This window comes from Streptopelia decaocto (assembly GCF_964273445.1).
Source record: "Streptopelia decaocto genome assembly, chromosome: 13".
Lineage (NCBI taxonomy): Eukaryota > Metazoa > Chordata > Aves > Columbiformes > Columbidae > Streptopelia > Streptopelia decaocto.
Genome location: NC_138668.1, coordinates 17,443,975 through 17,455,930, shown reverse-complemented (window position 1 = coordinate 17,455,930; position 11,956 = coordinate 17,443,975). Strand labels below are relative to the sequence as shown.

The window sequence follows — 11,956 nt, the reverse complement described above, 5'->3', positions numbered from 1 at the left end:
CTAAAGATCTCATGTCCATTGGAAGCTTTCAGCCTCTTTCCATCCCTTGATCATCTCCACAACAGCCTGTCCTGTGCTGTGGCATCCCCTGCACCTCTTTCCCTGCAGGCTGGAGACATCCCCCCTGCTGCCCCACCTTGCTCTTGTCTGAGTATCTTCCTTGCTTTGCTGAGATCTCTCCATCCTCCCCAGCTGGTCCTTGAAGCACAAGCCTTGGGCTGATGCAAACTCCCTCTGCTGACCTGCTCCACCACAGCACTGCCCTTCCATCACATTCCTTTCTGCTCATGTCCAGCCTGGACCTCCCCAGCTGCACTTTGGGCCATTATTTCTTTCTCAAGCTCTTTCCCACTATGAAGAAACCTCCACCACCTCTGAAACTGCCCTTCAAGCACTCTCAGGCTACTCCTGCACTGCTGCAGCCTCCCCAGCGCTGCTGGGCCAAAGCAGCCCAGGTCCCTCAGCATCCCACACCATGTGCACAAGGTGCTGAACCTGCCTTGGCAGAGCCCTGCACTCTCCAGTTCCTCCCTGCTTCTCCAAGCTGGGAAGCCGCACACTGGCACACACCTGTGTGTGTGGGGTCACACCAGTGCTGAACCAAACGGGACGAGAACTGCAGGTGTTTGGGTCCCCACGCTCCTCCTCATGCAGCCCCGTGTGCAGCTGCCTTGTTCATAGTGAGCGTGCACCATGGGCTTGTGTGGTGGTCCTTGATGTTGCCAAGAGAACCCAAGTCTTTGTCTCCTTGGCTATGGCAATCATCTCTGCCAACAAGGCCTGTGAAGAAACATGTTGTCCTCAGACACCGGGGGCAGCTCAAGGCCTCCTTGCACACCCCCAGTAAGGGTGGGAACTGTCACACTATTGTCCTTCACTCAGCATCACACACCCCACATCACCGTGCACCAGCAAGAGCCCCAAGCAATGAGTGAGGCAGAGGATCTGCCTCTCCAGGGGCTAATGTGACAGCCCTTGTAGTGCCCAGGCCCTTCTCCTCAGGGTCACTGCTCAGCATGTCAGGTTCTGCTCTGTCCTGATGGATGAAGTTATTGTCCTGCCCTGATACAGAACTGGAGACTTCAACTTGTCAAACTTCAGAGCTTTCTGATGGGTGAATACCAGATATTCACAAGGTCTGGACTCTCCCTTGACTGAAGCTCCATTTGCTCAGCTGTTAATGTTTGCATGCAGATGGTTTATCCTGATGAGGGTGTCTCTCCCAAGAGAACAGCGTGAGGAGTTACAGGACAGTACAAATACCACCTCCTGGAGGAAATTTGGGGTCTTGGGTGTCTGGTACTCATAATGTCAGAGCTCTGGAGTCACAGGGGTTGATTCCGTTCGTGTGGTAGAGCAGCAGGAATGCGTGGAGCTCTGCCTGGGGACAGACAATGTCAGCTGAAAGTTGAGGAGTCAGCATGAGAGGGCAGAACAACATGGGCAGTGTTGTGGTGGGTGGATATCAGCTACTGACTCACTGATGAGGAAGAGGAATTAGATGAGGCCTCCCTCAGACACATGAAAGAAGCCTCATGTTTCCAGGGCCGCATCCTAGTGGCAGACCTGAGATATCCCAATATCTGCAAGGTACCGGCCATCCAGGAGGGTTTGGAACCCATTGACAACATCTTCCTGACACGGGTGACTGAGGAGTCAGTGAGGTGAGGTGCCCTGTGGGACTTCACACTTATAAACCAGAAAGAGTTGGTCAGGATGGAACAGTCAGGGGTGGGAAAGTGGAGCTGAGGCTCCTGGGAGATGATCACAAGGCCAAGAGCAGGATTTCAGGAGAGCAAGCTTTGGCCTGCTGAGGGGCCTGCTTGGGTCCTATGGGATATGACCTTGGTGTCTGCAGAGCTTTTCTCTCCCATTTCCTCCCTCCTCTCTCCCACCTGCTGTTGTGCAGCATTTTTTAGCCTTTCTCAAATACAATATCCCAGAGGTGCTGCCAGCATCACTGAGTGGCTCGGATTTGGCAAGGAGTGGGTCCATCTTGGAGCAGCTGAAATCAGCTCTGTCTGATGTCGGTCAAACTCCTGTTGTCTTCTCAGAGAGGTGACAACTGTAGCACAGCCCACTCACCCCCAGTTCCAAGACTTCACCATGCACATCCAGTTGAATGTTACAAACTACTTGATCACGGAGAAGAAATGGAAAAGATATTCTGTAAGCAACCTTAGGATGTCTCCAGTCAATGAGCAGGTTCCTATGGAGAACTGTAATTGCCCTGACACTCACTGGCCAGGAGAGGATCTGGGGACAACTTCTTAACATGTCTGCCTGATGGGCCAACAAGGGTGACGCTCACCTGGATCTACTGCTGATCAAGAAGGCAGAGCTGGTGAGGGATGTGAACATCACTGTCCACCTTGGCTGTTGTGACCAGGAAGCAATGGGGTCCCAGGCACCAGAGGGGAGGGAGGAAGGCCAGCAGCAGAGCACAGGCTGGTGGGCTCCAGAGAAGACTTTGACATACTGGAGGATGGCAGACGAGGTGGTTACATGGAAGTAGATCTGAGGGGTGAAGAAGCTCAGGAAACCTGATCAGCCTTATGGGACAGACTGCTCCAAGCACAAGAATGATCTCTCTGAGTACCCATGAACAGAAGCATTCATCTCGTGAAGCTGCTCCTCTGAACTGATGGAGCTCTAGGACAATAAGGCAGCACACAGAAGGTGGAAGCAGGTGTAGGTGCAAAGGAGGAATTTAGAAACCTTGTCCATCGATGTAAAGATGATGCCAAAGCTGATCTGGACTTCATAGCTGCAGGGGAGAATGAGGGTAGCAAGATGAGCTGACACAGTTTCCTTAAAATAAGAGACCGGGCTTACGTGGGCCTGCTGCTGAACTTTGTAAGAGGACTGAGGTTCTTCATGGCTTCTTTGCCTCCATCTTCACCAGCAAGGTCTCCCAGGCCTTTGTTTCTGAAGGCAGGAGTCTGGAGAACACCCAGGAGTGGATGGGGCTCAAGTCAGGGGTGACCTGAGCAAACTCAGACACCGTCACAGAACAGGAGATGGGTCACTTGACCAGCTCCTGAACACAAGTATCACTGTGCTGTGGCACCTGAGATTGCCAGGGACACCCACCTCTTGGTCCAGAGGAGTGTGACTCCTCTTGAGCTGTCCTGGCCTGTCTCCTGTCTCAAGTGGTGTGTCAGGTACCCACTTTTCTGACATATTGTTTTATCTACATGAGGAAATACTCCAGATCAATCATAATTGGAGATTGCTGATACCACCTCTTCTGGAAATGTGGAGGAGGGACAGGGAGAAGGAAATAGAAGAAATTTGGCTTTACTGCTATTTATGATGGAAATGCTCTCTGTTTGGCTATTCCTGAAATCTCCCTAATCAACCACACCAGACTTGAAGTCTTTAGGAAAGTGCTGCACAGAGCCTTGGCTTGTAAGAGCATTTAGCTGTTAATGAGCCCTCTGCTGCCATGATCCTGAACTGCAGATGCTGAAAGAATGAACAAACCTCTAGTGAAGTGAAAGGCAGAAGCAAACCCCAAGTTCTGAGGGTTTTTGGGACCCCACGAAGGGCCATCACTGACACAGCTGTGAAGGAAACAGCCAGTGCAGGTCCCTGTCCCTGGAGGCTGGTGAAGGGAAGACTTGGAGACACTGGTTACAGGTGGTGAGGGCCATGTGGAGGTGGCTCTGATACTGAGGTGCAGAATGACCTTACAACCCTTGAGGTTGTAAGGAAGGTATGTATTTTACCTATTTACGATGTCAGACACACGGGGAATCATTTCACCTCATATGTGTGTATTTCCAGTAGCTGTGAGGTTGGTTAAATGCAGGAAAATGTTACATATTCATGAAAGTTCTAGGAACACCTGTACCTATTCATAAGAGTTAAGGGTTAGCTCTCTGTTAGCTCTTTAAGTCTTTAAGTGTTAGTTCTTTAAGTGTTAATTAGTTAATTATTAATTCCCTGTATCAAGCTGGTGGAGGTGAAGTCACCCTGCCCAGGGTGGGGAGGATGTGGCTGCCAGCACCTCGGTACAACCCTGGTGTGTGCATGGGGACAGGCACAGTGGGGCACAAAAGGTGCTAAGGAGCCATCACTGCCCAATTGGAGGCTCTGGATCTCAGGGGGATGTGCAACTGCCACGGTGGGGCATTGTGATGTCACTGGTGATGTCACAAAGGGCCCCACCCAGGCACCCCTTCAAATATGGGGCAGGGAGGCGGTCACCCTACCGTGGCCTGGTCCTGGTGAAAGAGGAGATGTGGCCACTCTTGCTGCCACTGTGTCCCATCCCTGGAAACTGTGAGGCCACTGACAGTCAAAATTTCCCATTCCTGGACACCTTGGGCCACTCAGGGTAAAATTTCCTGTCACTGGACCCATTAGGGCACCAAGACCTAAAATGTCCCATCCCTGGACCCCTTGGGCCACCAAGAGCCAGAATGTCCCATGCCAGACTGGGGTTATCCCATCCCTGGAGACTTTGGGCCACTAAGACCTAAAATGTCCCATGCCAGACTGGGGTTATCCCATCCCTGGAGACTTTGGGCCACTAAGACCTAAAATGTCCCATCCCTGGATCCAAGATGTCCCATCCCTAGACACTTTAGGCCACCCAGGCCCAGAAGGACCCCATGAAGCCACCAAGACCCAGGTTGACCCATCCTGGGAAACTTTGGGGACACCAAGTCCTAAGATGTCCCATCCTTGCATCGAAGATGTCTCATGCCTGGAGACTTTGGGCCATCCAGGCCAAAGTGTCCCATCCCTGGACCGTGTGAAGCCACCAAGACCCAAGATGTCCCAGCATGGACACTTTGGGCCACCAAGATGCAGGATGTCCCATCCCTGCACCCAAGATGTCCCATCTCCAGCCCCCTTGGGCTACCAAGGTCAAGATGTCCCATCCCTTGACCCTGTGACGCCACCAAGACCCAGGATGTCTCATCTCTGGACCCCTTAAACCACCAAGACCTAAAACGTCCCATCCCTGGACACTTTGGGCCACCCAGACTTATAATGTCCCAACTCTGGATCCAAGATGTCCCATTTGCAGCCATCTCGGGCCACCAAGACCTTTAAATGTCCCAACCCTTGGATCTCTTAGACCACCCAGGCCAAGATGTGCCATCCCTGAACCCCTTAGGCCACCAAGACCTATAATGTCCCATCTCTGGACCCCTAGGGCCACCGCAAGCCAGGTTGCTCAATGTCAGACCTCTAATGTCCTATCCCTGGAAACTTTGGGCCACTCAGATCAAGATGTCCCATCTCTGCTCCCAAGATGTCCTATCCCTGGACACTTTGGGCCAACAAGATGTAGGATTTCCCATCTCTGGAAACTTTGGGCCACCAATACCTAAAATATTCTATCCCTGGACTCCTTAGACCACCAAGACTTAAGATGTCCCATCCCTGGACAGTTTGGGGACACCAAGACGGGGGATGTCCCATCTCTGGACCCAAAATGTCCCATCTCCAGCCCCCTTGGGCTACCAAGACCTAAAATTCCCCAACCCATGGACCACCCAGGCCAACATGTCAATTCTGTGGATACTTTGGCCACCAAGACCAAGATGTCCCATCTCTGGACCCCTTTTGGCTACCAAGACCAGCATGTCCTATATCCAGCTACCTTGGGCCACCAAAATGAAGATGTCCCATCTCTGGACCACTTGGGCCACCGAGAGCCCAGATGTCCCATCTCTGGACATTGTGAGGCCACCAAGACCCCGGATATCTCATCCCTGGAGCCAGATTGTCCCATCTCCAGCCCCCTTAAGCCATCAAGAGCCAAAATTTCTCATTTCTTTATCCCTTGCGTTACTCAGGGCAAGATGTCCCATCCCTGGGGCCCTTAGGCCACCAAGACCTAAAATGTCCCATCCATCCAATGGGCTGGGGGGGATCTCCAATGGGTTTAGGGATCTCCAATGGGTTTGGGAGGATCTCCAGTGGGTTGGAGGATCTCCAGTGCATCGGAGGACCTGCAATGGATTTTGGGGGAGCTCCAATGGGTTTGGGGGATCTCCAGTGGGTTTGGGGGATCTTCAGTGAATTGGAAGAACTCCAATGGGTTTGGGGGGATCTCCAGTGGGTTGGGAGGGATCTCCAATGGGTTTGGGGATCTCCAGTGGGTTGGGGGGCATCTAATATGTGTTGGGTTGGGGGATCTCAAACGGCTTTGGGGGCATCTCCAGTGAGTTGAGGGATCTCTCATGGTTTTGTTGAGGCATCTCCAGGGGCTGGGGGATCTCCAATGTGTTTGGGGGAATCTCCAATGTGTTTGGGGGGATATCCAGTGGGTTGTGGGGGATCTCTAATGGGATTGGGGATCTCCAATGGGTTTGGGGTGATCTCCAGTAGGTTAGGGGATCTCCAATGGGCTTGGGGGGGATCTCAAGTGGGTTGGCGGGATCTCCCATGGGTTTGGGGGGATCTCCAGAGGGTTAGGGGGGGATCTCCAATAGGTTTGTGGATCTCCAATGGGATTGGGGGATATCCAATGGGCTTGGCGGTACCTCCAGTGAATTGGAAGACCTGCAATGAGTTTGGGGGATCTCCAATAGGTTTGGGGGATCTCCAGTGGGTTTGGGGGATCTCCAGTGAATTGGAGTATCTCCAATGGGTTTGGGGGGGATCTCCAATGGGTTGGGGTGATCTTCAATGGGTTGTGGGATCTCCCATGGTTGGGTTGGGGGATTTCCAGTGGGTTGGGGGGGTTCTCCAATGGGTTGGGGGATCTCCAGTGGTTGGGTTGGGGGATCTAGAATGGGTTTGGGGATCTCCAATGGGTTTGGGGGGATCTCCAGTGGGTTAGTGGGATCTCCAGTGAATTGGAGGACCTCCAATGGGTTTGGGGGATCTCTAATGGGTCGGGGGTTCTCCAGTGGGTTTTCCGAAATGTCCAGTGGGTTTGGGGAGATATCCAATGGGTTGGGGGATCTCCCATTGTTGAGTTGAGGGATCTACAGTGTGCTGGGGGATCTCCAATGTGTTTGGGGGAATCTCCAATGGGTTCAGGGATCTCCAGTGGGTTTGAGGGGATATCCAATGGGTTGGATGATCTCCCATGGTAGGGTTTGGGGGGGTCTCCAATGGGTTGGGGGATCTCCAATGGGTTGGAGGGATCTCCAGTCAATTGGGGGATCTCCAATGGGTTGAGGGATCTCCCATGGTTGGGTTGGGGGGGTCTCCAATGGATTGGGGGATCTCCAATGGGTTGGGGGGGATCTCCAGTCAATTGGGGGATCTCCAATGGGTTGAGGGATCTCCCATGGTTGGGTTGGGGGGGTCTACAATGGGTTGAGGGATCTCCAATGGGTTCGGGGGATCTCCCATGGCTGGGTTTGGGGAATCTCTAATGGGTTTGGGGGATCTTCAGTGGGTTGGGGGGATCTCCAATGGGTTGGGCGATCTCCAGTGGGTTTGAGGGGATATCCAATGGGTTGGGGGATCTCCCATGGTTGGTTTGGGGGGGTCTACAATGGGTTGGGGGATCTCCAATGGGCTGGGGGAATCTCCCATGGTTGGGGGATCTCCAATGGGTTGGGGGATCTCCAATGGCCTGAGGGATCTCCAATATGTTGGGGGATCTCCAATGGGTTTGGGTGATCTTCAGTGGGTTTGGGTGATCTTCAATGGGTTGGGGGATCTCCAATGGGTTTGGGGAATCTCCCATGGTTGGAGGATCTCCAATGGGTTGGGGGATCTCCAATGGGTTGGGGGATCTCCAATATGTTGGGGGATCTCCAGTGAGTTTGGGTGATCTTCAATGGGTTTGGGTGATCTTCAATGGGTTGGGGGATCTCCAATGGATTGGGGGATCTCCAATGGCTTGGGGGGATCTCCAACTGGTTGAGGGATCTCCAGTGGGTTGGGGGATTGTGAGAGTTGGTCTGAAGGTGGAGCAGTATTTGCCTGACCATCGCCATCAAGAACTGAGAGAACTGAGGCGCTGACTGAAAGAACAGATGGACAATGACTTGGAGAGAGGCCTGAGGAGAAGCATTGTGTTGAACTGTTTTCTCCGATACGGGGGGGGGGGCTCCTGCTTACAGTGGCTGCTGTGTGGACTTTGCTGCTGCTTCAGACAAACCAGCCCCAGCCTCCTGAAAGCTATTGTCATGAGGGTCTCTTTGACCCAGGGACAATAGCTGCCGTCCAGAAGATGTGTTCTCACCTGCAGCCTCAGTCACACGTGTCCCTCACCTTCTCCCTCAAACAATGGCCAACAAAAGGCAGCTCGCCAAGGGTCTTGAGGTCACCCAATGGACCAGAGAAAGACCCCTGAATGCTGGACATGTTGGCAAAAGAAAGCGTGGATCTTTCGAGCCTGCGCAGTACGAGCCTGGGTTGCAAAGTCTAGGTGGAGACTGGCCTAAAACGATGGGAACAAGGGGGGGTGAAGAAGCATAAAAGGTGACTCCAGAATGGACACCATTGAAGATCTTCCCACCAGAGGATCCCGAACCACGGCGGAGAACCGGCAGGACTCCATGAGACTGGAGACCAGAGGGACGCCTTTGGAACTGGACTGGTGATAAACGCAACCTCATTTCTCAACTTTTCCTTTACTTTTCCCCATTTCTTTCCCCTTTCTCTTTCTTACTCTCTCTCTATCACGTGCCACTTTATGGGCAAATTAATAAAGCAACACTATTTGATTGAATTATAACCCCTTGGCTCTTTGGTCACCTTAATTTTGCGCTCTGAGATCAAGGTAAAAGAACCATCACGAGTCCATCATCGAATGGACCGTGGCACTCGCCCGCTCCCATCCCTCCCGAACCTGCACACAAGTGCTGCCCCGACACAAACCCGCGCTGACACCCCGGGGAGGCAGCAGGAGGGCAGGGCGGGGGCTGCAAGCAGCAGGAGGACGGGGTCCCAGGGCTGCCGTGGGGCCTCACAGCCCCTGCTCAGGAAGAACACAGCTCTGTGGCTGTGACAAGAGTGCTCGGGGTCTGTGACGGCCCAAGGCAGCAGGAGCGGCCCATCGAGACTGGGGCCCTGGCAGAGCCAGAGCAGAGGGAACCCCAGCCCTGTGTGTCCCAGAAAGTGGCTCCGCACCGTGTGCCAGGCACTGGGGAGCACAGCTGCCTGCTGACCGTTGTGGGAGGTGATCTGGGGTGTGATCCCCCCTGGGCCATCTGGAGTTTAAAGGGCATGGTGATGACCTTAGGGCTCACATCTGTGGGGTCACAGCCAGGACTTACCCTGGCACAGCAGCTCTGTCATGGCCTCTGCACTGTGGGACCAGCCTGGCCCAGGCAGGGCCTGGGGAAAGAGCAGCTGGGGAATCTTGGGGTGAAGAGATGGGCACTGGGGAGCATCATGGGACCTATTAGAGAGTCATTTTAACTAGAAACTGCCTGTGGCAAGCAGGATGGAAACCACCCCAGGGGTATTTTTGGTCTCTGCTGCCCCTGATCAAACTCAGGAAGATTTCCTGACGCCTGGGCAGACACAAACCAGCTCCAAGTCAAAGTCCACCGGCACTTTTAATAAGAACAAATATGATACACAGTGGAAAAAAGGGGAAAGTAGAGGAAACTCTGTGCTGTTTGTGCTGCCCCTGGGCAAAGGGAGGCGGTTCCCGGTGCTCGCGGCTCTCCCAGCTGCACGGACCTCTCCTCCCTCCCGGCTGCACCCACCTGCACAGCAGGGACGGGCTCTCCTGGCCGGGGGCTCAGGGGCTGCTGTGCGCCCAGCTCTGTCACAGCCTTTGTGTGTCACACATGTGCCAGAGAGATCTCTTCAGCGTCATCATAGCCCGTGCTCCCCAGGGACAGGGACGCGGTGTCTCCTTCAGCTCCAGGGACCCCGGCACTTCTCTGGGAGCGCAGGCTGCCCCCTGCAAGCAGCAATGCAGGACATTGCAGCTCACCCCATGGGGTCTGTGCATCACCTTCCCCCTGCTCCTCACCACACTCAGCTCCTTCTCCCACTCTTCAGTCCCTCCACGGGAAACTCCTGGGGCAGGTTCCCCCTTCCCAGGAGGTTTAGGTCTCAGTGCAGCAGCAACCAGGGTGGCAGTGGGGATGGCACCCCAGGAACCAGCAGCACTGAGTTTCCCTCTCACCTCTGGGTGCATCGCTGGGTCCTGCTCCCTCCTCTGGCACCCTGGGCATTTCCTGAGCTCCCTGTCCAGGGGCATCGCCCTCCCCAGGGTCAGAAACCTCCCTGGCATCATCATAGCCATCCACTGGGTCACCCCCAGGCAGAACAGGAACATCTGAAAAGAGAGGGGAGCTGGTGACAGTGAGAAGATCCATCCTGCAGAGCAGAGGATGGGAGGCACTGGTGTTGGCAGCAGCACAGGAGACCCCCAGGTCCTCCCCATCTCTGACGGTGACACCCAGTGACACCTCTGTCCTTCACTTGTCTGCAGGCAGATCAGCCCCCTCCTGCTTCATTACCTGGTGCTGATCCCAGACCATCCTCCTCCTCTCGGTGCCCAGGGTAAGGCTGCAGCTGGGTCAGGGACTGCTCTGAAGAGGAGCCTGGAGAGATGTGCAGTGAGAGTTATGGGACGAGCCCACTGACCTTGTTCATGGCCAGTGCTGCTGGGGAGGGGGGACCCACAGAGCTGGGGCTGCATGGGGAGGAGGGCTGGGAATTCACCCTGCTCCCCTGGGACAAGCCCTGTCTCAAAGGTGCTCCCAGAGCTGCCCCAGGACAGCTCTTCCCTCACTCGTCAACGGGTGCAGGGGCAGGAAGAGAGGGGCTGTCCAGCTGCGATGGGCAAAGCGGGTTGGGAGGCAGCTCCTCTCCCGGGCCCAGGGCTGGGGTGCTCTCCCCACAGACCACACAACCCCAGCACTGCTGGGACCACGGGCTGGGGGCTTCAGGGGATCAGCCCTGGGGAGGGGCCAGGGGAAAGGGTCCTGCAGATGTGCCCACACCCACCTGAGCGACCAAACCTTGCCTGCTTCTCCCACGCTGGGCTGTGACCGATCTCCTCGTACACGGCCTCGGGGAAGAGCTCCTGGGCTGTCCTGGAGCCTGGGGACAGAGGAAGAGCTGGCATGGGGACAGGCAGAAGGGCAATGGGACCCCACTGTGCTCCCTAAACCTGTTCCTTGGCCCAGCCCAGGACTGCTCCAACAGCACAGCCCCAGGGTGCTGTCCAGGAACAGCTGCCACATCCCCAGCAAAGGCCACATCACTGTGGAGATGATCTGGGGCAGCATCACCCTCACATCTGCCCCTTGGAGACAGCGCTCAGGCCCCTCTGGCCCCTGGGTCATCCCCCTTGTCTGACCCCAGAGCAGCTACCGTGTTTCCCTTCCACCTGGAGCTGACCCCTGTCTGCCCCACGAGTCCATAGGTAGGTCCATAGGGGCCCTGCCCTACCAAGGGCAGGCAGGGCTGGGCAGAAGGTCAGCCTGGGTCCTGACTCCATGGAGATGGGCCCTGCTGCCCTGTGTTCTTCCCGTCTTCTCCTTTGCCCCAGAGCGCCCTCCAGCACTACCCAGAGCACTGCCAGCCTTGGCCATCTCCACCAGAATAACTTCTCCCCCAGGATGACATCTTCCCCAGGATAACATCTTCCCCAGGATAACTTCTCCCCCAGAATAACTTCTCCCCCAGGATAACTTCTCCCCCAGGATAACATCTCCTACAGTCCTGCTCTGCCATGTCTCTCTTTGCCCCATCTCTTGCTCCCACCACCTCTGGGCTCTCTCCAGCCCTTTGCTGCTGGTGCCCTATGGCCAGACAGTCAATGGGGTGCGTGGGACAGGTGGCAGCACACAGTCTCCTCCTCTCAGCTCTGCTTGTGCCCCTTACTGACCCCCTGCAGCACTTCCAGCCCTTCCAGGAGGCATCACTGGGAGCTCTGTGGAAGGACCCACCTCTGTGCCCAGCCCTGGCCCTGAGCGCTTGCCCGGCCAGCAGGGCCAGGAGCAGGCAGAGAAGGGCCCCCAGGATGATGCAGATGATGACAGGCACTGAGATTCTCCCACTG

General features: G+C 55.2%; 1 long non-coding RNA gene across 1 annotated transcript; it reads right to left on the bottom strand.

The window, feature by feature from the left end:
• Positions 1–10,453: 10,453 nt before the first annotated feature.
• Positions 10,454–11,956, bottom strand: LOC309445512. Its single transcript, XR_014185295.1, has 3 exons — positions 11,844–11,956; positions 10,897–10,992; positions 10,454–10,490 (listed from the first exon to the last, which is right to left on the bottom strand). It is a non-coding gene; the product is annotated as an uncharacterized lncRNA (long non-coding RNA).